The sequence below is a fragment of the Hemiscyllium ocellatum genome, chromosome 4, assembly GCF_020745735.1.
Source record: "Hemiscyllium ocellatum isolate sHemOce1 chromosome 4, sHemOce1.pat.X.cur, whole genome shotgun sequence".
Lineage (NCBI taxonomy): Eukaryota > Metazoa > Chordata > Chondrichthyes > Orectolobiformes > Hemiscylliidae > Hemiscyllium > Hemiscyllium ocellatum.
Window position 1 is genome coordinate 103,090,032 of NC_083404.1, and position 27,008 is coordinate 103,117,039.

The window sequence follows — 27,008 nt, forward strand, 5'->3', positions numbered from 1 at the left end:
CTACTGCTCTGCCCTCATCAATCTCCTTTGTTACTTCTTCAAAAAACTCAATCAAGTTTGTGAGGCATGATTTCCCATGCACAAAGCCATGCTGACTATTCCTAATCAGTCCTTGCCTTCCAAATACATCCTGTCCCTCAGGATTCCCTACAACAACTTGCTCGCCACCGAGGTCAGGCTCACTGGTCTATAGTTCCCTGGCTTGACCTTACCATCCTTCTTAAACAGTGGTGCCACGTTAGCCAACCTCCAGTCTTCTGGCACCTCACCTGTGACTATCGATGATACAAATATCTCAGCAAGAGGCCCAGCAATCACTTCTCTAGCTTCCCACAGAGTTCTTGGGTACACACCTGGTCAGGTCCTGGGGATTTATCCACCTTTATCCATTTCAAGACATTCAGCATTCCTCCTTTGTAATCTGGACATTTTGTAAGATGTCACCATCTATTTCCCTACAGTCTGTATCTTTCATATCCTTTTCCACAGTAAATACTGATGCAAAATACTTGTTTAGTATCTCCCCCATTTTCTGCAGCTCCACACAAAGGCCGCCTTGCTGATCTTTGAAGGGCCCAATTCTCTCCCTAGTTATTTTGTCCTTAATGTATTTGTAAAAACCCTTTGGATTATCCTTAATTCTATTTGCCAAAGCTATCTCATGTCCCCTTTTTGCCCTCCAGATTTTCCTCTTATGTATACTCCTACTTCCTTTATACTCTTCTAAAGATTCACTCGATCTATCCTGTCTATACCTTACATATGCTTCCTTCTTTTTCTTAACCAAACCCCCAATTTCTTTAGTCATTCAGCATTCCCTATAACTACCAGCCTTTCCTTTCAACCTGATAGGAATATATATTTTTTGGATTCTCGTTATTTCTGATGTGTTCCCATTTTCCAGCCGTCCCTTTACCTGCGAACATCTGCTCCCAATCAGCTTTCGAAAATTCTTGCCTAATACAGTCAAAATTGGCCTTTCTCCAATTCAGAATTTCAACTTTTAGATCTGGTCTATCCTTTTCCATTACTATTTTAAAACTAATAGAATTACGGTCGCTGGGACACCTCAGTCACCTGCCCTGCCTTATTTCCCAAGAGTAGGTCAAGTTTTGCACCTTCTCTAGTAGGTACATCCACATACTGAATCAGAAAATTGTCTTGTACACACTTAACAAATTCCTCTCCATCTAAACCTTTAACACTATGGCAGTCCCAGTCGATGTTTGAAAAGTTAAAATCCCCTACCATAACCATCCTATTATTCTGAGAGATAGCTGAGATCTCCTTACAAGTTTGTTTCTCAATTTCCCTCTGACTATTAGGGGGGTTCTATAATACAATTCTAATAAGGTGATCATCCCTTTCTTATTTCTCAGTTCCATCCAAATAACTTCCTTGGATGTATTTCCAAGAATATCCTCCCTCAGCACAGCTGTAATGCTATCCCTTATCAAAAATGCCACTCCCCCTCCTCTATTGCCTCCCTTTCTATCCTTCCTATTGTATTTGTATCCTGGAACATTAAGCTGCCAATCCTGTTCATCCCTGAGCCATGTTTCTGTAATTGCTATGATATTCCAGTTCCATGTTCCTAACCATGCCCTGAGTTCATCTGCCTTCCCTGTTAGGTCCCTTGCATTGAAATAAATGCAGTTTAATTTATTAGTCCTACCTTGTCCCAGGCTGCCCTGACTGTTTGACACACTTCTGTTCTCAGCTGTGGTTGGACCAAAGGTCTGTTTCCGTGATGTATGACTGTGTGACTCTGAGTCTAGAACTGGTTAGGTCACATTCTGCTACTCTGATGGGTCGAGCTTATTCTGTGATATCAGTTAACCCTTTTGATGCTACCTGTTTTTTGCAATTCCTCTTATGCAGGGGGATTTATAAGTCTTCGTCCATCAATCACAAAAAGCTAGGATTCAAGGACAGAGGAAAGGCAAATGGAATGTTGACTGTTATTTCAAAGGGAATGGATTATACAAGTAGTGGGGTTTGGTAATTGTCTTAAAAGCACTAGTCAGCAGTACTGCATACAGGATAGTCAAAAGTGGATCTAACATTGGGAAGGGCTATATTGATAGAAACTAAAGTTTTAAAACCATGCAAGCGAATGAGGGGAATAGAAATGAATTCAACTCTAGAATGTCATTAGACTTGATTAACTTTTAAAGATGCAAAAACAACAACCAACCAACAAAATATATTTTAAGCTCCTTATCTGATGGAAGATATACTGGCATTGGAGGCAGTGTAGAAGAAAGCAGATACCAGATGTGGGAGACTGTCTTATAATGAGATGTTGAGTGAATTGGGTGCGTACTCGTTGGAGTACAGAGGAATGATATGTTGACCACGTTGTATCATATAAGATTCTTATAGGACTTGAGTGGGTAGATGCAAAAAGGTTGTTTCCCCTTGAGGGAGAGTTTAGAACCAGAGGGGTTGCATTTTAAAGACAGATGGGGAGGAATTTCTTCTGTCAGAAGGTTGTGAATCTGTGGAACTCTTTAACACAAAGGTTTGTTGAGGCTGAGATAGATGGGGTTCTCAATCTGTAAGGGAATCAAAGCTTGAGGGAGAATGCAGGAATGTGGAGTTGAGGATTACTTCTGCGTCTATATCTTATAGTTTTATACTCTGTAATACATGCAGAGAAGTATAGTTCTTTTAATATTGTGAAATTTTCTGATGACATCAGACTTTATGCTCAGATGACAAGCATTAACAAGGTCAATAGTAGTCAAAGGGATCTGGATGAATTAAATGGATGAATAGAAGAATGATAGATGGATTTTTATTTTGGAGAAATGTAAGTGAATGCACACTGAAACCTGATGCATTTGTGCAACGAATGGAAATATATTTGATGAAGCAGGAAAAGAATTTTTTCTGATTGCTGACCATTCAGTGCAAGTACTCAAAAGTGAAACTGCTATTAACATGGCTAACCAAGCCATCATGCATCTCAAAAACATTTGATTATAAGTCCAAACAGCTTTATTCAACCATACATGGGTCACAAGTGAAGTCACATTTGCAATCTTTCATCTTAGCTTCAAAAGAACCTTGATTCCTTGGAGACAGTTCAAAGAATAGTGATGAGAACTCAGTAAGGAAGGAACATTGATGGAACTCAACTGTTATTTGTTGAATGAAAGAATGAGCTAGGTCATGCAAAGATATGAATAACAGTTATTATAGGCAAAGTTTCAACTGGACTGCTATTACATAATCAGACAACTGAATACATAGTTTATAATTTTCAAACTCTGTTATGAATCAGAAGGATTTTTCTTCACATATAAAAGTTAATATTTGGAATGAAACTTTTGTTTTGTTCACAAAGACTTACCGATCCTGGACTGATATCTTGACAATAGTTTACTTTACGGCCAGAGAAACTGTTACTCTTGCAGAAACTCGACTTTGATACAGTTGATAATCTGGCAAATTGCGTAAGAACCACGGAAGCAACAAATTTAAAGATTATAGGGCCTTTTTATGTCATGCATTTTTCTGGCGATTTTATTTTACAACAGATATTTAGTTTATTCAAAATGTAAAAAGCCAGGATGATTTTGCCCATTCGCCCCATGTCTGCATTGGTTTCTGATGGGTGCTCCAGTTTCATCTCACAGATCAAAGATGTGTAGGTTAGGTGGATTGGCCATGGGAAATGCAGAGTTATGGAGGTTAGGTGGGTCTGGCTGGGATGCTCCTTGGCAGGTTGGTGCAGACTCAATTGGCCGAATGGCCTCTTTCTGCACTGTCGGGATTCTATGATTCTATGAAAAGACAGAGAAAATTTCATTCCACTGTTTGTTTCTAGGATTCCCCAGTGATGACCACCTGATCTTGTGGAATAATCTGATGAAGGCTGTAACTGTTCTGAGTTCTAAAGACCGTCTTTGTGAAAAAAAATTAAAGCTTTTTTTCTCCACCTTTGAATTCTTCGTGGTCTAGAACTGGAACTAGGGAGGTCCCGACGAGTCCTTTTGGAGGCATTAATAAAATGCTTTCCAAATGGAGACCGGACCTAGTGGAAGATGTGGTGCTGTGATGGTAGTCCACTGCATTGTGCTATTCCCGTTAATGTTTATTTACTTCAAAACATGTTTTTTGCTTTGAATTTAAGGTTTGTTTATCGACCTTTCCATGCTTTCCATCAGATTGATAATGTCACTTGTAGACTTGCATTTGGTATAGACAAATCTGCCTCAAATTTACTTTCATGGCATAATTACTAATGTAAGTTTATTTTCATAGAAAGATCTCTATCAAATGACAGAAAATAATAAAGTTGTACTTCCCTGGTTCTGGACCTAAATAGTCCTGGCTGCCAGCCTAAATTGTTGTTCTGCATCTAGTCAAGCCGTGTCAGTCGAGAGCTGCCATGCAGTTCATGGCATTTGCCCCAGACATGGCAGACGAGGTAAAATTGACATCCAACTTTGTAGACACTTACCTGGAGGGCCTAGTGGACAGGGTGGTACAGAGGAGAGCTGTCCTCTTCCCACCAGACTGACAGCCGAGGTAGATCCTGGCAGCTTGGTCTGAGGTTACTACCTGAGATAAGCATGCTCTGCCAATGTACATGCCACCATCTTCTCTCTGTAACCTACTGACTATTCAACAGTGTGAACAACTGTCTGGCTTTGCGTCTGCACTAAACTACAAGGCACAAGACCAGAATGGAGTTCCTGTAAGCTCTGGCTGAGGGGGCAAAGAATAAAGACAGCAAGAGAAAGTAAGGCATGGCCTAGAGGTGCTGTAACTATCCAGGTAGGCACCAAGTGAGTCAGCCTGATGAGAGTAAACGAAGGGCAGAACAAGAGCTGGGTGCCTTTCCCAGCATGCAATGTGTCCTTGCAGCAGCATTCTGGTGAAAGGTGCTAGTACATTCCAAAATGTAGCAGTAAAGTGTAGTAGCATGCTGTAAGTGGATCAGTGATATCCCTTGGTGGGACATAGACCCTGGTATGTGTTGGTTCCCAAGATTTGTGGATATGGAGTGCACACGGCCCTGGAGCATGCCCTAAGATTTTGGTAGAAAGAGAGGACTGCAGATGCTGGAGAGCAGAGTCAGAAAGTGTGGCGCTGGAAAAGAACAGCCAGTCAGGCAGCATCCGAGAAGCAGGACTTCGACGTTTTGAGCATAAGCTCCTCATCAGGAATGAGGGGGTGGCTTAAAGGGGCTGAGAGATAAATGGAAGTTGGGGGGAGCTAAAGGGAAGTTAGATGGTAATGCAAAAGGCAGATAAAGGTGGGGGGGAGTGAATGTGATAGGCCAAAGTTGGGTGTGGAGCAGATAGTGGGAAGGAAGATAGACAGGTAGGACAACTCAAGAGGGCAGTGCCAAGTTGGAGGGTTGGATCTGGGATAAGGTGGGGGAGGAGAGATGAGGAAATTGGTGAAATTGACATTGATCCCACGTAGTTGGAGGGTCCCAAGGCAGAAGATGAAGCATTCTTCCTCCAGGCGTTGGGTGGCTAGAATTTGGCAGTGGAGGAGGCCCAGGACATGCATGTTCTTGGTGAAATGGGAGGGGGAGTTGAAGTGTTCAGCCACAGGGTGGTGGGTTGTTTAGTGCGTGTGTCCCAGGGATGTTCTCCGCATGTTGGCATTCTGTCTCCCCAATGTAGAGGAGACCACATCGAGAGCAATGGACACAGTAGATGACGTGTGTGGAAGTCAATCTTCCTTCCCACCTATCCACTGAGATGTTAGTGCCATGTGCCTAAGATGGACATCCTGAGGAGCAAGCAGTAAGTTGAAGTCTCACTGTTTGCTCCTCAGGACTTTCACTTTGAGAATCCTTGGTGCATAATTTCAATCCAGCATGTGGAAGAGCAGGAACCCTCATGTTCATGGGATGAAATTAAGTTGTTACAAGTTTGATAATTTTGCGAAGGGCCTATTATTTAGTTTCTTGCTGCTCACTCATTTGATAGCAGGAACTCTTGGAAATGCAACTTGTTGCTTCCAAAATTGAGAAAGGCTGTGTTAAATTCCTGATTCTCCTTGGTGTCTCACCATTCCCCATGTTATTCTGGACCAAAGATTCCAATTGCATTCTTAATCACTTGTTGCAAACAAAGCAACCAGCAAGAACTTTAGAGTAAAGGGGAGGGCCTTTTAGCATGGAGATAAGGAGAAAACTTTTTAGCCAGAGAGTGGCGAATCTATGGAATTTATTGCCACAGAAGGCTGTGGAGGCCAGAGTCATTGAGTATGTTTAAGACTGAGATACGTAGGTTCTTGAGTATCAAGGGGATCAAGAGTTACAGGGGAAAGTTGGAGAATGAGAGGGAGAAACGTATTAGCCATGAGGGAATGGTGAAACAGATTCAATGGGTTGAATGGCCAAATTTCTGCTTTTATGTCTTATGGTCTTCCTGATCCTTTTCCTCCTTCTCTTTTTCTTGTTTCTCATCTACCCATCCTATAGTTAGTAACAAGCCTACGCTTGCACAAAGAGGAAGATGTATACCATATAACACACTTACGCACCACTCTGGCACTTGCAGAACTGAGGATCCACAGGATAAGAAGCTGAATTTCATTGTATTACGCATCCTCTTTTCAGTTGAGTAGCTAAGATTTTTTTGATTGGTCTCATCATGAGCATTATTCTGATTGTTGGTGGTAAGTGAGCTGGTTGACCCACAACGCTCTTATGGAAGGAATCCTCGGAATTTGACACAGTGACTGTGAAGGAACAACAATCTATTTCCCAATCAGTATGGTGAGTAGCTTGGAGGGGAACTTGCAGGTGGTGTTCCCATGTATCTGCTGCCCTGGTCTTTCTGGATAGAAGTGGTCATGGGTTTGGAAGGTGCTACCTAAGGATTTTTGGGGAATTTCTGCAATGCATCTGATGCTTCTGAGTGTTGGTGGTGAAAGGACTGCCTGCTTATGGATGTGGTGCCAATTAAATGAGTTGCTTTTTCCTGGATGGTGTCAAGCTTCTTGAGTGTTGTTGGAGCTGCAGCCATTCAGGCAATTGAGGAGTATTCCATCACCCTCCTGACTTGTGCCTTGGAGATGGTGGACAGGCTCTGGGAGTCAAGAGCTGAGCTACTTACCACAGTATTCATAGCCTCTGACCTGCTGTTGTGACCATTGCATTTATGTGGTGAGTCCTGTTGAGTTTCTGCTAAATGGTAACTCTAAGGGAGTTAATAGTGGGAGATTCAGTGATGGTAACCCCATTGAATGTTAAGAGGTGGTGGTTAGATTGTCCCTCATTTGAAATGGTCATTGTCTGATCATTGCCAGAAAACCTAATGAGTTAGGAGCAGGCAAAGACTGCTTGACCCCACTAAACTGCATCACCATTCAATAAAACCACGGTTGTTCTGATTATTTCACATTCCCAGCTGGCCCTCATAGAATATGAGTTCCCTGATTGGACCGGGTCAACAGGCCCAATCAGGGAGCCCTTGCTGACAGATGCAAAGGTCGACTGTCAGAGATAATGACACTCTGGTTATTGACTCTGAATGAGGCAGTACTTTGGTCAAGGACTATGGGTGTGTAAATAAAGGTTGACAGGAGTCAAACCTGCTTGGTCTTATTTTGTTTCTCTTATTCAAGGGATGCTGCCTTGGATGCTGCCTGACCTGCTGTGCTTTAACCAGCAACACATTTTCAGCTCTGATCTCCAGCATCTGCAGACCTCACTTTTTACTCGAAGATTTTAACCTATTGCGAATCCTCTTGCAAGGATGCCTTCCTTGAAGAAGCTCTCTTCCTCTCTCTACAAGGATTTCAGTAAGTCTCAGTCGATTCCCTTGAACTCAGCACTGCCTTCCTAACCTGCAATCCTCTTCCTGACCTCTCTGTCCCCACCCCACTCCGGCCTATCACCCTCACCTTGACCTCCTTCCACCTATCACGTCTCCATCGCCCCTCCCCCAAGTCCCTCCTCCCTACCTTTTATCTTAGCCTGCCTGCCGCCCTCTCCTCATTCCTGATGAAGGGCTCTGGCCCGAAACGTCGAATTTCCTGTTCCTTGGATGCTGCCTGACCTGCTGTGCTTTAACCAGCAACATATTTGGATCTCCAGCATCTGCAGACTTCACTTTTTACTCGAATGCTCCTGTGAAGCCAATGAAATGTTGCACACATGAATTGTCAGGGAAACTTTGACGAGGGAGAGGCAGTCATCTCCCTTGCTATCTCATTATTTTTATCTCCTGTTCAAGACTTAACAAGGAGACATAATGAAGCAATTGATTGTCTATCCTCGTGCAGCAGAATCCAACCTCTCACAGACATGTCTGCTTTACACTTCAGGAATTCACAAAGACAAGGTCAAAAAGCCAGCTTCGACTATGCTGAAGGAGACTAGTGGGACTAAACACTCCTGTATGTTCTAGCCTACATTTGAACATTAGCATGCTGTAATAGTCAGTAATAACACTATGAGTGACCTCTAATGCAACATTAAACTATCTGTTCTTTGAGAAACGTCAGGACTAAGCTACATACCTGTCTTTCTGGATTTTAATTCTTTTGGACTCAGCTCTTAGTTTTGTGTGTATGTATGTTGCATTACTAATTCTTCTCCTTTTTAATAATTAGTAAACCCACTCTTTGTTAAATCTTGGAAGCCTGTTTAAAGTGGCCCCTTTCTAAAGCATTGGTTCATTTGGGCCTGGGAGAAACCAGCAACACATTTTCAGCTTCACAGGAACATTGCCCAACGGTCACTGAATTTACAGCCGCAGTTTCTTTTCTGTCACAGTCCTGCTTCTCAAAAGTATTAACAAACAATTTATGGCGATTTGAATGTGTGAAGATTGCACTGTGTGTATTATTACAATGGATACTAAATCAATTTGTCCAAAAAGTAAAGGACTTGCACATGATTATTGAACAGTCACTGAAAACAATTCTGTCAAGTGTAGGCCTGGTGAAGGCTCGCTGTGTTGGAACCTTTCAACTTGATCTCTAGTACTTTTGAAAAAATATCTGAAAATTTAAATACATATCTTTAAAATAAGCTTGCTGTACTGAGAAAAGTTCAGAGAAAAATGACTCTGATTTCAAAACTTGAAGCCTTTTGATTTTTAAGGAGAAACTGATGTAATTGTACAGACCTTTAACTGATAATAGGTTTGAAGGAATTGAATGATTTCCTCAAAACATAGTTACAGATAATGAAAGTTAACTAGATTATTCAGTTAGAACTGCATGTGGTATATGATCAGTAAGTTATTAACTGCAAGTAAACATAAGTATGAAATTGTTTAGCTTTACAATGATGCTAAAACTATTGAGTTCAAATTTGGAGTTGCTTCCTGAGCTCAGGGTTAAAACACCGGTGAATTTCCAGGACAGCATGGGAGCAGTTTCAGATTTAATGTGCCCAGAGAGTATGACTACAGAGCTGAATGCCACAACTATGAAATTAGCCAAAAAACCAATGTATCAAGTATATTTTAAACAGCTGAATAAATGTTTGGTTTTAAATAAGACAGATGTTTTTCAGGATTAATTCAGATCGATGGCCAAGTAATCAATGTGCATCATGTTTCCATGTGGCTCAGGTTGTGGAAACATCCTTTATAAGACCGTAAAACATAGGAGTGGAAGTAAGGCCATTCAGCCCATCAAGTCCACTCTGCTATTTAATCATGGCTGATGGGCATTTCAACGCCACTTACCCACACTCTCCCCATATCCCTTAATTTCTTAGAAGATTAAGAATTTATCAATCTCTGCCTTGAAGACATTTAACTTCCCGACCTCCATTGCGCTCCGTGGCAATGAATTCCACAGGCCCATCACTCTCTGTCTGAAGAGATGTCTCCTCATTTCCATTTTAAATTGACCCCCTCTAATTCTAAGGCTGTGCCCACGGGTTCTGATGGAAACAAATTCCTAGCATCCACCCCTTCTAAGTCATGCATTATCTTGTAAATTTCTATTGGATCTCCCCTCAATCTTCTAAACTCTAATGAATATAATCCCAGGATCCTCAGCCATTCATCGTATGTTAGGCCTACCATTCCAGAGATCATTCATGTGAATCTCTGCTGGACATGCTCCAGTGCCAGTATGTCCTTCCTGAAGTGTGGGGCCCAAAATTGGATGCAATATTCTAAATGGGGCTTTATAAAGTCTCAGTAGCACATCACTGCTTTTACATTCTAACCCTCCTGAGATAAATGACATTACATTTGCTTTCTAAACCACGGAATCAACCTGCAAGTCAACCTTTAGAGAATCCTGGACTAACACTCCCAGATCCCTTTGTACTTTGGCTTTATGAATTTTCTCACCGTTTATAGAATAGTACTTTGCCTGTGTTGTTTTTTCCAAAGTGCAAGACTTCGCATTTGCTCACACTGAATTTCATCAGCCATTTCTTGGACCATTCTCTAAACTGTCTGAATCTTTCTGTAGTCTCCCCACTTCCTCAGAACTACCTGCCTGTCCACCTAACTTCGTATCATCGGCAAACTTCGCCAGAATGCCCCCAGTCCCTTCATCCAGATCATTAATAGATAAAGTGAACAGCTATGGCCCCAACACTGAACCCTGCGGGACACCACTTGTTACTAGCTGTCATTTTAAAAAAAAACCTTTTATCCCAACTCTCTGCCTTCTATCAGACAGCCAATCCTCAATCTATGCCAGTAGCTCACCTCGAACAACATGGGCCCTCACCTTATTCAGCAGTCTTCTGTGAGGCACCTTATCAAAGGCCTTTTGGAAATCTATGTAGACAACATCCACTGGGTTTCCCTGCTCTAACCTACTTGTTACCTCTTCAAAGAATTCTAACAGGTTTGTCAGGCACGACCTCCCCTAATTAAATCCATACTTACTTGTTCTAATCCAACCCTGCACTTCCAAGAATTTAGAAATCTCATCCTTAACGATGGATTCTAGAATTTTACCTACAACTGAGGTTAGGCTAATCAGCCTATAATTTTCCATCTTTTGTCTTGATCCTTTCTTGAACAAGGGTGTTACAACAGTGATTTTCCAATTACCTGGGACTTTCCCTTACTCAAGTGATGTTTGAAAGATTACAACCAACACCTCCATTATTTCTTCAGCCACTTCCCTCAGAACTCTAGGATGTAGCCCATCGGGGCCAGGAGATTTATCGAGTTTTAGACCTTTTAGCTTTTCTAGCATTTTATGTTTTGTAATGGCTATCATATTCAACTTTGCCCATTGACTCTCCTTAATTGTTGTGATATTACTCAGGTCTTCCACTGTGTAGACCGACACAAAATATTTATTAAGTTATTCAGCTATTTCCTCAAAGTATTTATTAAGTTATTCAGCTATTTCCTTATCTCCTATCACTAGCTTTCCACCATCAATTTGGAACGGTCCAATTTCTACTTTTGTCTCTTGTTTGTTTCTTATGTATTGAAAGAACTTTTACTATCATTTCTAACATTACCTTCATATTTGATCCCTTCCATCCTTATTTCTCTCATTGTTATCCTCTGTTTTTGTAGTCTTCCCAATCTTCTGATTTCGTGGTGCTCTTGGCCACTTTATAGGCTCTCGTTTTTGTATGATGCATTTCCTGACTTCCTTTGTCAGCCATGGCTGTTTCTTATCTTTAGGAAGAACCTCTGTACTGTGTCCTCAATTACACTCAGAAACTCCTGCCATTCTTGCTCTATTCTAAAGGAGTTGCCATGGGCACCCGCATGGGCCCCAGCTATGCCTGCCTCTTTGTAGGATATGTGGAACAGTCCATCTTCCGCAACTACACTGGCACCACCCCCCACCTTTTCCTCCGCTACATCGATGACTGTATCGGCGCTGCCTCGTGCTCCCACGAGGAGGTTGAACAGTTCATCAACTTTACTAACACCTTCCATCCCGACCTGAAATTCACCTGGACTGTCTCAGACTCCTCCCTCCCCTTCCTAGACCTTTCCATTTCTATCTCGGGCGACCGACTCAACACAGACATCTATTATAAACCGACTGACTCCCACAGCTACCTGGACTACACCTCCTCCCACCCTGCCCCCTGTAAAAACGCCATCCCATATTCCCAATTCCTTCGTCTCCGCCGCATCTGCTCCTAGGAGGACCAATTCCAACACCGCACAACCCAGATGGCCTCCTTCTTCAAGGACCGCAGATTCCCCCCAGACGTGATCGACGATGCCCTCCACCGCATCTCCTCCACTTCCCGCTCCTCCGCCCTTGAGCCCCGCTCCTCCAACCGCCACCAAGACAGAACCCCACTGGTTCTCACCTACCACCCCACCAACCTGCGCATACAACGTATTATCCGCCGCCATTTCCGCCACCTCCAAACGGACCCCACCACCAAGGATATATTTCCCTCCCCTCCCCTATCAGCGTTCCGCAAGGACCACTCCCTTCGTGACTCCCTTGTCAGATCCACACCCCCCACCAACCCAACCTCCACCCCCGGCACCTTCCCCTGCAACCGCAGGAAATGTAAAACTTGCGCCCACACCTCCACACTCACTTCCCTCCACGGCCCCAAGGGATCCTTCCATATCCGCCACAAGTTCACCTGTACCTCCACACACATCATCTATTGCATCCGCTGCACCCGATGTGGCCTCCTCTATATTGGTGAGACAGGCCGCTTACTTGCGGAACGCTTCAGAGAACACCTCTGGGCCGCCCGAACCAACCAACCCAATCACCCCGTGGCTCAACACTTTAACTCCCCCTCCCACTCCACCGAGGACATGCAGGTCCTTGGACTCCTCCACCGGCAGAACACAACTACACGACGGCTGGAGGAGGAGCGCCTCATCTTCCGCCTGGGAACCCTCCAACCACAAGGTATGAATTCAGATTTCTCCAGCTTCCTCATTTCCCCTCCCCCCACCCTGTCTCAGTCGGTTCCCTCAACTCAGCACCGCCCTCCTAACCTGCAATCCTCTTCCTGACCTCTCCGCCCCCACCCCACTCCGGCCTATCACCCTCACCTTGACCTCCTTCCACCTATCCCACCTCCATCGCCCCTCCCCCTAGTCCCTCCTCCCTACCTTTTATCTCAGCCGGCTTGGCTCTCTCTCTCTTATTCCTGATGAAGGGCTTATGCTCGAAACGTCGAATTCTCTATTCCTGAGATGCTGCCTAACCTGCTGTGCTTTGACCAGCAACACATTTGCAGCTGTGATCTCCAGCATCTGCAGACCTCATTTTTTACTCTATTGTCTTCCCTACTAGGCTCTGCTTCCAGTCGATTTTTGCCAGTTCCTCTCTCATGCCCCTGTAATTACCTTTATTTAACTGTAATACCATTACATCCGATTTTGCCTTCTCTGTTTCAAGCTGCAGACTGAAGCCTTCCATATTATGATCGCTGCCTCCTAAGTGTTCCTTTACTTTAAGATCTTTTATGAATTCTGGCTCATTACATAGCACTAAGTCCATTTATCAATCGCCATCTGTCAGGGCCAAAAAAGTGAACTTTTCTACCTTAGACTGGTATTTTTGAATCTGACTTATTTTCCTTTGGGTGCCATGGAGAAGCAATTTTAAAAGACAGGAACAGTAATGGATCACAGTAATCTAAGTTGATTACAGCACAAGAAAACACAAGTAAATAATTGGCAAAACTAAGATGCCATTAGAGAAGGAATGCTGTGCTCCCTGTCACACACTGTAATTGAGCATATTTGGTAAAGTCTGTCATCATAAGCTTCCTTATGTGACTCAGTTTAGCTTCTTTGAAAAAGAGTTGCTTAACGTGTGATTCATGATCAGTCTGAAGCTGATGAAGGTAATTGATGACAGAGATGAAATATTAAAATGCTGAATGCCTCAAAGCTAGAGCAAAATTTTGGAAGTTTTAAGAATAATTAGCCCACTAAATTCAGGAGATTCACTTATGGGAAAAGGTAATCAATTTTGTACTTATCCTTTTATAGATTATTGGTGCCACTAGCTAGACCAGGATTTATTACCCACCTCTAATTGCCCAAGAGAAGGTGATGGTGAGCTGCCTTTTTGATGCAAATCAGTTCATATGGTATGTGTTGACACACAGTGTTGTTAGGAAGGGAGTTCCAGGATATGTTTCCCTGTGAAAGTGAAGGAATGAAGATTTTTTTTCCAAGACAGAATGGTATGAGATTGGAGAGGAACTTTAAGGTGCTGGGGCTCCCTTGTCTCTTCTGTCCTCATCCTTCTAGTTTGTATTACATGGCCACACATGGAATGTTACAGCAGAGAAACAGACCATCTGATCCACCTGGTTCAAACTGGTGTTCATGTTTCACATGAACCTCTTCGCACATTAGCATCCTATTCTTTTTGTCCATTCTTCCTCAATTACTTGACAAGTTTTCCTTAAATGCAGCAATGCTATTCCCTTCATCTGCTTTTTGTGTTGGTGAACCACACCTGGCAACTATTGTCTGGGTGACAGAGTTTTTTCCTGAAATCCCAATTGGATTTGTTAGTATTTGTCTGATATTTTTAGCTGACAGCTTTTCTAAAATGTTTTCACTTATATCTCAGTCATTCCTCACTTTTAGCACAAAGAATAACTTTTGAATATTCAAATGTATCAAATACTTGTCCCAGATATTTGTCGCCCTTAACCAAATCCATCGTCTCATCCAGACTTCCTGCCCAAGTGATGCCAATTCCATGCTTTCATTCTTCCAATCTCTTTGTCATTATATTTGCATCCGGTTCTTTCTATTCTCGGATGCCACTCACTTCTCATTTTTTGCTCTCCACGTTCTCACCCTAATGGAAACAAGCTCCTCAACCAGGGTGAGTTTGTGCTTCTCTTACCTTTCTCTTCTTTCATTCTTCATCAAACTCCCTCACCTTGTGCTGCTACTACAAACCATCACCACCCCACATGTATCATGTGCACTCCTCCTTTGTGCAGCTTATCCACAAGCACATGCACCAAGCCGTTCACGGACTGAACTCTTGAGTATTACTAACCCAAGTGGGATTTGGGCTTCTCAGACCTGACTTTGATTGGTCTACTGGAACAGGCAGTAGTTGGTCTGCCAACAGGAGACCCATATAGAAAAGGTGCCAGCTCCATCATCAGGGTTAGCAGAGTGAAAGGTGATTAACTTCATTTTGAGGTCATTACTGTACTGTTAACACCAGCCGATAAGTTAGAATTGATTTCTTAGAACTCTAGGTACTCACTGTTTAAGGGATCTTGTCCCATAGTGGTAGTGTCCTGACCTCTGAGTCAGGAGGCTCATGTTCATGTCTCACTTGCTCCAGAGCATTGTAATAACATCTCTGAGCAGTTTGATTAGAAAACACCAAGGACTGTACTTGCACTCTCTGAAACGTTATCAACTATTCAGTACAGAAGAACCTTTGAACCATTGCCACAATAATGTGGGCCATTTTATGAAGGTGCTTATTATTTTTTTTTTTACAGATGAGTAATTTCATTCTTGAAGAAGAGCTCTTTAAATCTCTTGCTTTGAGAGGTTGATCAAACCAACTCTGAGTACAAAGCCTCAATTTATACAGTAAACGGGATAAGTGTTTTTATCTTATTAATTCATCCTGTGGGATGGGAGGGGCTGGCTCAATAATAGCCCAGATCAGATTTCCAGCATTTATAATAGTTTGTTTTATTCATGACCTTGTACCAACATAATATACAAAATTCCACGCAGTGACTGCCAGAAATACTACGTTGGACAGACCGGAAGGAGACTAGATACCAGAATACACAAACACTAACTGGCAGTAAAATAACAAGACCAATTCTCACTCATCTCCATACACTCATCAAGGAGGGGCATCGATTCAGAAATGTAACCATCTTGGACAAGTCAACCAAAGACATGCACAAGAATTTCTAGAAGTCTGGTTCTCAACCTGGACCGCTATCAACAGACATGAAGAAATGGATCCTATGTATGAGGCACGGCTGAGTGGAACCAGAAATGACACAACCCACCAGAACAGACTGGGTCAGGTAAATAATGAGCGGAGGAGCACAACAATGCTTCGTCGGAAAATGCATGAATGATATTACCTAACAGGATGATGAAACGTCTGCATCCAGACCAACCATTTCGGTGAGCAAGCTAACAATCTCATGCACAACCTGAGCCGCAAATCTTCTTAAAAACTTTTAAAAATTAATTCATTTCTCAGCATGTGAGGTGGATTAGACTGAGTGGGGTCTCAGCCATCATCTGGCGAGCTGATGGGGTACTCGTATCAACTCTGTGAAGCGGAGCCTGATGGACTGAAGTGCCCTTCAGGCACTTATTTGGCTGTTGTCGGGCTTTCCTCAGGATGGAGGTGCTCGCACTGGAACTCCAGAACAGAGGCTGGCATCTCCTCATACCTCCAGAACCAGCAGGGACGGTGGCTGTTCACAACACTGAACCAACCCAAGGCCAAGGATCATGGAGGATACAATGGATACAAGGATCATGGAGGATCACAGATGAGTGAAGAGGGATGGAGGTCAATCATAGGCAGAGGCAGAGGTGGCTTTCAATTGCCACTCCCCATCCCAGTCTTGATGCTGGCTTTCTTAAAATGGGCTATTGGTTGGCTGATAGTGAGGCAATCTCCTTCTGTTCCCTGCTAACATGTTTTGCAGGGTGGCCTTTTGAAGACACTGGAATACTGAACTAAAACAGTGTTGACTTTAGAGATAATGGGTGTTAATTGGTCCTTAATGTATCTAATCAATATCCTGCTGCGGCTGCTGATTAGGCAAATTAGCCAGAGGTGATTTTACAGCCACCAAGAGACTATTACATTGAGTCTGGAGCAGTTAGATGTGAACACAAGCCTCCTAGCTCAGAGGCAGGGATACTACCTCTGCACCACAAGTTCCCTAAAAATGTGAGGACCTAAATGGGCCCAATCACCATGGTTTCTGTCAAGATGAGTTGCATAAAGTTCAACTCCGTAATAATACCCAATGTTTCAAAGCTAAGCACATAATTTTATTTTTTTTGCTATGGGGTGACTTCATTATTCATTAGCAGCACAGACTTTGTTTTACTTATCCATCTGTGGAAAAGGCAGTGTTATTTAGTTACAGGGTGACCTTGACACAGAAGCTTTACCAGAAAAGTTATTTGCAAATATGCAGCAAATAGACAGAATTCCGGAAAACTTCTAACATGGTTTCACAATCCTGAGAACCCATGTTTAAACATTGCTGTAACTTGTTATCTCATTATGCTCTGCTGCACAAATAGACTTTTGCTTACTTGCAAGGATCCAAAATACATAATTGATGACATGAGGCCACTCAAACTGTGTGGGACAACGTGTGTCCAATTTGGCATGATTTTAAGTTGTGTTACTCACAACATCACAGAAAGACTGGAAAGGAAACAGTTATGTCTTAGTGATATCATTCCTGACCTTAAATTACAAAAAGGATCTTTATCAAACATGGAATTAATAATATCAGGTGACCGCAACATAAATTGAGTCATCTAATGATCTTCTGATGTGGCATTTCATTACTCAGTCTGTAACAAAACTTCATTGACCCACTCAGGTCTGTGGCAGATCCAGCTGACTGATTCATCTGTGAAATGTGATGGAGGACCTGTGCTTAACTTCCTGTGTTATTTTTGTTTCTGTCTTCTGTCCAACAACTGGCCTGGAATTCCTGTTGGTAGTGGCCTGGGACTCATTCCAGCAGCTTTGGTGGCGGTTTGCGTTGGCGTAATTCTGGGTCTGCTTGTTTCAGCATTGGTCTATGATTCCACGGAGCTTGTCGTTGGCATTGTGAGTGTCTGGCCCGGGATTCCAATAGGGGGTTGCCTTGAACCCACAGCCACCAAATGGACTAAGATGGACTTTGGCTTAAATTCTCTTTTTTTAAAAGTTTGCTTTTTTAAAAAATGTATACAATTGTGGAAGGACTGTTATTCTGAAATTCATATTTCTTTAATTTACTAATTTATTACTTTGATTTTGTACTTTAGTAGATTTGTCATGCTGGGCGTTTTACTTCTTTATTTTTCTATTTTTTTCCGAAAACTTCGCAATGAAAAATCTGTACCTAGGAACATTTGTATCAATGATGGCACCGTAAGCGGAGACATGTAAACGTTTCACTGTACTCATGTAAATGCGTGTGACAATAAAGCTAATTAAATTCAATTCACAAAACTACATTCTCTTTCAAAATTTCTTTAGTAGGTTGGAAATACATCTCTGAAACCAAAATATTCATACTTCTGCATGAAGGTCTTTCTGATTTTAGTCTCTTTAAACCAGCAGTGTTTCTCTCATCAATGACAACTACAGTCTTTAATACTGCAAATGGAGGTCAGTACAATTAATCACACAGTAGTTGGTGTAAGCTCTCACACAGTTGAAAGATAAATACCCAGAGAAACAAAAGCAATCCTTCCAAAGCTGTTGAATCTATGAGGGTATTATGTTATGGAAGGAGTTTGGCCACAGATATAGAAAGCAGGTTATAAGATCAGATTGTTTTTTTTGAATTTTATTTGGTTTGTCTCGGTTCAAAAAGATAAAACTCCAAACTATTGTCCAGAGATAAAATCGGTGAGAAATACTGTATGATAATAAAGATTGCAAATAGTCTGAAGGAATGGGTTGGAATATTAACTCACCTTTTCTCATTTGGTGTTTTCTATGCATCTAGTTTCTAGTTATCATTTTTGAGATAGACGTAAATTTAATTGTCAAAGATGTGTAGGCTGTATTTACAGCATTAAGAATCTTATTTAGGAAAATGATAAGAAATGGAAGTAATGTGTAGGAGAAGGAGATAGTGATATTTTTGGAGAACAAATCTTGGAACTCCTCAGAGGTTATTTTTAATGATGCCTTCCAGCACAGACCTACTGGAGGTTTGAGGAGAGGGAGATCAATGGCATGTTATTTAATGAAATATGTAGGTGCAAGTGCTGTTTTAGGTCTATCTCTGTAGTCAATGACAGCAAGATAATACACATTGGGTGAGGTACCCATCAATCTCTTGATTCCCCAGAGCAAAAGAATACAGCTTTTCAGTGTTGCAGGATGCTGTCATTTGACTTCTCTTCACTTTCAGGACTTCTATCCATCATTGGAAGATGGTATTACAAGACACCTTGCTAATTTTTTCATTATTTTATTCTTTGATCAATTTTAGTTTGAAGCTATGAATTGAGAACTGTGAGCTAAAGATGTCTTTGGACTATGGATAACAGCTTGTGTTAAAAGGAAAACAGACCAAACAAGCTTTTGTTTCTTTGTGAGGCCAAGCCTGAAAGTTAATTACAGGTTGATGCCTGATCAAAAAGGTTCTGCAGATGCTTCATTGCCAGAGAAAATAATTATGTTTAAACAGATACCAGAAGTTAGCCATTAAGGATGCCATTACATGAAAATTGGTTCCAGCAAGTCTGGAAGAGACCTCATGCTCAAGCAGATGGCAGATGTTTGATGGTAACTGGGACCTTGTGGAGGAAACTGTCAGTTGTCAGGGAGTAGCCAAAACTTGAATTGGGTTTTAGACTGTGTTTTCTGTGAAAAGGAATGCAGCCATTAATGCTACATGAAAGTTTGAAAGCTCCCTACCTAACCTCCCATATGCAGCTATTGGAAGATCAGTGAATAGAAAACTAAATTATCATAATTTTGCTTTTATCTGAGTGAACTGCAATGATAACCCTGGTCGACATCTTCAGAAAATCAACCAAGCAACCATCATCTATGTTGTGGAACAATGAATTGTGAAAACCACTTAAGTAATCTGGTTAGTTTTGCTTTTCCTTTGACTTATCCTTGAAGTGTGTTTGTTTATCTGTCTGTCTTTGTGTGAATGAGGCTGCAAACAAAGATTTTGTGGTTTACATCATAGACCAATTAGATTACATTTTGTTTCATTTTGCTCCACTAAAGATCCATATTGTTAATAACTTGCTAAGTCTCAAGATATAAACCAATGACTGGAATGGATTATTCACAGAGTCTGGGACTGGTATTCAAAAGTGTTAGTAACCTATTAGTTCAACAATGAGGGTCTTTGAAGGTCTTTACTGTGTTGTGGCTATAGAAGTAGAAAAGCTGATTTAGCTCAGCTCTCTGTCTCCATCTCTTAACAGTATACCGCCTCCATAATTTCGCTGACAGTACGGAAATGCATACTATAGCATGAACAGAGAGATTTTCTAAACGTATCCACTCACTGGAGTTGTCGAAGACATCTGCGCCACAGATTGATCAGGTGTGGGTTCACACCGAACATCACTTCACATTCTCTTGGTAAGTTTTGGAATAGAAATAGCGGGTATAAGATATGGATGGCCACTGCGGAGCCTGTAACATAAGGGATTACTAGCTGTGACACCAACTGTAGAGTGCATCACCATTGGAACTGGAACCTGAGGGGAGACTGTTCAAGAGGACAGCTGCTGAACCATTTTTCTGTGAATACTTTAAAAATAATAAATATTCATTAGTTTGTACTATTATGCTTTCCAGTCCTCAGCTGTCAAAAGTGTCGAGAATATGGTCATCCCATTCATCCAAATTCTCTATAACAATCTAAAGATTTTGGACAACTCTGTCTATCCTAGTGCCATGATGAGAAGATATGGGTTCATTGCTCTGGTATATTATCATTGAGCATGTAGTCATTTGGTAGGACAATTTAAATATTACTTGAAAAAGAAACATTCTTTTAAAGCCTTTCCTCGTGCACTTACAGGGACAATTCACAAGAGTATCAAAGTAAAGAGGAAACAATATTTCATATTATAGAGAAGACAGTGGTGATTGGTTGGCAAATGGATTCTGCTTGATAGAGGCATTCCATTAAAATATATCAAGTGGATGCTGACTGACAGTTAAATGTCAATCTTTGTTTAAATTTAAACCACGCAGGTTGATTCTGATTGGTTTTGGCAATGCTCTGAGGAATGAATTAGAGATAAAAATAGAAATAGAAAAATACAGCGCAGTACAGGCCCTTTGGCCCTTGATGTTGCGCCGATCCAAGGCCACCTAACTTACACCAGCCCACTATCCTCCATATGCCTATCCAATGCCCGTTTAAATGCCCAAAAAGAGGGAGAGTCCACCACTGCTACTGGAAGGGCATTCCATGAACTCACGACTTGCTGAGTAAAGAATCTACCCCTAACATCTGTCCTATACCTACCACCCCTTCATTTAAAGCTATGCCCCCTTGTAATAGCTGACTCCATACGTGGAAAAAGGTTCTCATGGTCAACCCTATCTAAACCCCTAATCATCTTGTACACCTCTATCAAGTCACCCCTAAACCTTCTTTTCTTCAATGAAAACAGCCCCAAGTGCCTCAGCCTCTCCTCATACGATCTTCCTACCATACAAGGCAACATCCTGGTAAACCTCCTCTGTACCTGTTCCAGTGCCTCCACATCCTTCCTATAGTATGGCGACCAAAACTGCACACAATACTTCAGATGTGGCTGCACCAGAGTCTTATACAACTGCAGCATGACCTCAGGACTCCGGAACTCATTTCCTCTACCAATAAAAGCCAGTACGCCATATGCCTTCTTCACAGCACTATTTACCTGGGTGGCAACTTTCAGAGATCTGTGTACATGGACACCAAGATCCCTCTGCTCATCCACACTACCAAGTATCCGACCATTAGCCCAGTACTCCATCTTCTTGTTACTCTTACCAAAGTGAATCACTTCACACTTACCTACATTGAACTCCATTTGCCACCTTTCTGCCCAGCTCTGCAGCTTATCTATATCCTGCTGTAACCTGCCACATCCTTCCTCACAGTCAACATCTCCACTGATTTTCGTATCATCCGCAAACTTGCTCACCCAACCTTCTAGCCCCTCCTCCAGGTCATTTATAAAAATGACAAACAGCAATGGCCCCAAAACAGATCCTTGCGGAACACCGCTAGTAACTGCACTCCAAGATGAACCTTTACCATCAACTGCTACCCTCTGTCTTCTTCCAGCCAGCCAATTCCTAATCCAAACCTCTAACTCACCCTCAATGCCCTACCTCTGTATTTTTTGCAGTAGCCTACCATGGGGAACCTTATCAAACACCTTACCAAAATCCATATACACCACATCTACTGCTTTACCCTCGTCCACTCCTTAGTCACCTTCTCAAAGAATTCAATATGGTTTATGAGGCACGACCTGCCCTTTACAAAACCATGCTGACTATCCTTGATCACATTATTCCTGTCCAGATGTTCATAAATCCTATCCCTTACAATTCTCTCCAAGACTTTGCCCACAATAGAAGTGAGACTCACCGGCCTATAGTTACTAGGGTTATCCCTACTCCCCTTCTTGAACAAGGGGACCACATTTGCTATCCTCCACTCTTCTGGCACTATTCCTGTAGACAACGAGGACATAAAAATCAAGGCCAATGGCTCTGCAATCTCCTCCCTTGCTTCCCAGAGAATCCTAGGATAAATGCCATCAGGCCCAGGGGACTTATCTATTTTCATCCTTTCCAGAATTTCCAATACCTCTTCCCTACATACCTCAAAGCCATCCATTCTAATTAATTGTGATTCAGTATTCACATTGGCAACAATGTCCTGTTCCTGAGTGAATAATGATGAAAAGTATTCATTCAGTGTCTCCCCAATCTCTTCAGCCTCCCACACGCAACTTCCCACTACTATCCTTGACTGGACCTATTCCTACCCTAGTCATTCTTTTATTCCTGAAATGCCAGTTATCTGTTTTGTTGAGTTGAAAAAATACATCATTTGAACATGTTCTTTCTGTCTGCCAAACAGGATGTGCAAATATGCCATACTCCAAGGTTGACTGAAAATGGTCATCAGTATAATTCTTAGCATTAAAATTATTTAGCAAATGGCACCTAATTACACAATCACATCTGATTTGGACATTTTGCTTAGACTTCTGCAAGGGTGGTTGGGTATGGCAAGCATCTTGCTTGTCCTGAATAACTGGAGTGACATATTGTTTGATATACATTGCCAATCTCTGGGGGACACGACCTATATATCTAGTGTCACACCTGCAAGACAACTCATATACCCACTGAACAAAATTGGCAGCAGTCATAAAATGTATGGTTCATAACATATAGAATCATAGACATGTACAGCATGGAAACAGATCTTTCGGTTCAATTCATCCATGCTGACCAGATATCCTAAATTAATCTAGCCCCATTTGCCAGCACTTGGCCTATATCCCTCCAAACTCTTCCTATTCAGGTACCCATTCAGATGTCTTTTAAATGTTGTAATTGTACTAGCCTCCACCAGTTCCTCTGGTAGCTCATACCATACATGTACCATCATCTGTGTGAAAACATTATGCCCTAGGTACTTTTTAAATCTCTCCCCATTCACTATAAACCTATGCCCTCAAGTTTTAGACTCCCGCAACCTGGGGAAAAGACCTTGACTATTTATCCTATCCATGCTATTTATCCTATCATGATTTTTATAAACTTCTATAAAGTCACCCCTTAGTCTCCAGTACTCTAGGGAAAGTAACCCCAGCCTATTCAGCTTCTTCTTATAGCTCAAACCTTCCAACCCTGGCAACATGCTTGTAAATCTTTTCCGAACCCTTCTAAGTTTCACAAAATCTTTCCTACAGTAGGGTGATTGGAATTGAATGCAGTATTCCAACTGTGGTCTAACCAATGTCCTGTACAGTCACAACATGACCTCCAAACTCCTTTACTCAATGCACTGATCAATAAAGGCAGGCGTACCAAATGCCTTCTTCACCATCCTGTCTACCTGTGACTCCATATTCAAGGAACAAGAACCTGCACTTCAAAGTCCCTTTGTTTGGCAACACTCCACAGAACCTTACCATTAAGTGTATAAATCTAGCCCTGATTTGCCCTCCAAAAATGTACACCTTATATTTATCTAGACTAAACTTTATCTGCAACTTTTGACTCATTGGTCCACCTGATCAAGGTCCTCTTTAGGAGTTAAAAGACTTTTGGAAGTTATGCTTATTAACCACCTAATGATGCCAGTAAATATATTATAATATGGTGGTGTTAGTATTGTACTGGGGTGGACAAGGTCAGAAGTCGACGAATGAGAAGCGCTCCAAAAGCTTGTGATTTCAAATAAATTAATTGAACTGTAACCTGATGTCATGTGACTTCAGACTGAGTAAATATGTTAGGAAGAGTAGTAGCAGTTACTACATTAGTTTATACTTCAGCAGACCAGCAAATATTAAGTTCGATAAAAGCTAAGTTACTTTCATTCTTCTGAATAAGCACAACCAGTTTGTGGTTCAGATGATAAATCTATTTCAAAGAAAATTAATCAATTTCAATTATCAGTCAATCCATTGTTTGTAATTGCAACATATACTTTCAAAAACAACTTATAGAGCAACGATTGCTGGAGAGAAGCTACGGAGAGAGACAGAAAGAGATTACACCAGCTAAAAAGAAATCAATTGGTACCCATCATAACCCTTCTACATAGTGTAGTGTTAAAAATGACTGCAATAACATGGCTGCTTTAGGTAAAGGTTGTCCTGCATACTAACTCACATTTTATGGCTTTTACGTAGATTTACAAACAAATGGTAGAAAGAATATGTTGACATTTGATGTACGATGGTTATTGATTTGTTTACAATTGATTTGGCAATAACAGCAATTATCACTGCGACGTCAGGTAGAATAAAATAACAAACAGGTTTGACCTTGGATCAGTACTGAATGAGCACATTTCAATTGGAGCAAATGCATACACAGAAGATTGGCTCAAAACAAAGGAAAGATAACAACTGCCTGGGAAAAAGGCCATTTATCTTTGGGTCCATATGTTCCCACTCCCAGGCACATGACACATTCTTGGAATGGAATCCTTGCCACCCATAATGACTGTGGATTTTTCATTGACACCCTGGAATTTGGAAAATGATTCCATGTGGAAATGTTGCAACATCAACCTTAATTTGCTGCCAAAGTCAAATAAACTGATCACAATGTTCACTTGGTGGGCAAAACGTCAGTGACATGCTGGATGCTTTATTGTGCAGCCAATTTATTGGCTATTCCAGGGAACATCAGAATGCTGACTGCCAGTGGTTAGCTGTAGATCAGATTTCAGCAAAAGCCATATCAAAGCCACAGTTTTTCTGGTCTACAAAGACTGTTTTGAGGCTGAAGGTTGTGCAAGGACCTGTAAACATGGTCACGTGGGTAAAAAGAACTGCCAGAGAAACATCTGTTGCAAAGTAACATGCCGAGATCTTTTCTACTTCTCTCCTTCTCCCCTAAAGAACATAAATAATGAGGAGTACACAGTTCAATACCCACTTAAGGATTCAGTGATGAAAGTTACATGCCACAGTCTCAAGCAAACAATTCCTGAATGTGCCTTCAACAACAACAATTTGCATTTATATGGCACTTTTGATGCAGCAAACCACTCCAAAGTGCTTCATAGGAACGTCACCAAATAAAATGTGATACTGAGCCCCAAAAACAATACATTAGAGGAGATCACTAAAGGTTGCACAAAGATATAGGTTTTAACGAATATCATGAAGAAGGGCAAAGAGAGAGAGGCACAGAGATTTTGGAAAGGAACTCTTAATTATTCTTTCATCCCTGGCAAAAATTAGCATTTACAAACATACGAAATAGGAGCGAGAGTGGACTATTTAGCCCTTGTAACTTTTTCAGCCATTTAATAAGTTAATGGCTATTTTGAGGACTGTTTTGAGTAACCGAGCAGTTGTAGGTTGATTGTTTGGATAAAACTAATAAGGCAGGGTATAGGAAAAGGCAGAAGATTGGCACTGGGTAATGACACTCATTTAATGAGCTGGTGCAAGCAGCTGATGGACCAAATGGCCTCCTCCTGCACTATAATACTTCTGTGATGCTACTCAACTGCAGTAGTCAAATGGGGCTTAACAACATTTACCTGAATCAAACGGATAATGAAGAGATGAAGGTGGAAGAGATGTCCCGTTTCATTAATGCAGTGTGAGCATGAATCAGAAAATATAGGATATAGAGAGGCCCTTCAGCCCATCAAGTCTATACTGTCAAAACGACATTAAATTTACCTTAGTCCCACTTTCCAACACTTTGTCCATAGTCTTGAATATTATGCATTCTAAGTGCTTAAAGAAACATATTTAAATGATGTAAGGTTTCCTGCCTCAACTATCCTCCCAGACAATACACTTCCCACTACCTTCTGGGTGAAAAGCAATTTCTTCAAATCCCCTCTAACCTCTTGCCTTTCACCTGAAAGTTTTGCCCCCTTTGCTGCTTCTTTTCCACTCTTTTCATGCCCCTCATTTATATAGAACCCTGCCCCACCAAGTCTTCTCTATTCTAAAGAAAACAGCATGAGTTTATCCTGCCTCTCTTCATAGCTAAACTGCTCCACCCCAGACAACATTCTAGTACATCTCCACTGCACCCCCTCCAATGTAATCACATCCTTCCTGTAGTGCATTGACCAGAATTACACAGTCTCCAGTGATCGCCTAACGAAAGTCCTATACAATTCCAACATTATACTCTGTCATCACTGATAAAGACAAGATTCCTGTATGCCTTCTTAACTACCCTATTATTTTGTTTTGCTCCTTCAGGGATCTGTGGACAAGTACCCCAAGATTCTTCTGTTCCACTGAGCTTCCTAGTGATCTGCTATTCATTGAGTATTCCCTTGCCTTGTTACTTCTTATGAAACGCATCTCGTTGTACTTATTAGAGTTAAATTCCATTTGCCACTCATCTGCTCAGTTCATCCAAATCCTCCTGTAACCCAAAGCCTTCCTCCTCACTATCAGTCACCTGGCCAATCTTTCTCTTCCGCAAATGTACATACCAGTGCCATCCACAACATTTTCTTTAACTCATTGATATTTAACATGACTAATAGAGTCATAGAGATGTACAGCACAGAAACAGACACTTTGGTCCAACTCATCCATGCTGACCAGATATATCAACCCAATCTAGTCCCACCGGCCAGTACCCAGCCCATATCCCTCCAAACCCTTCCT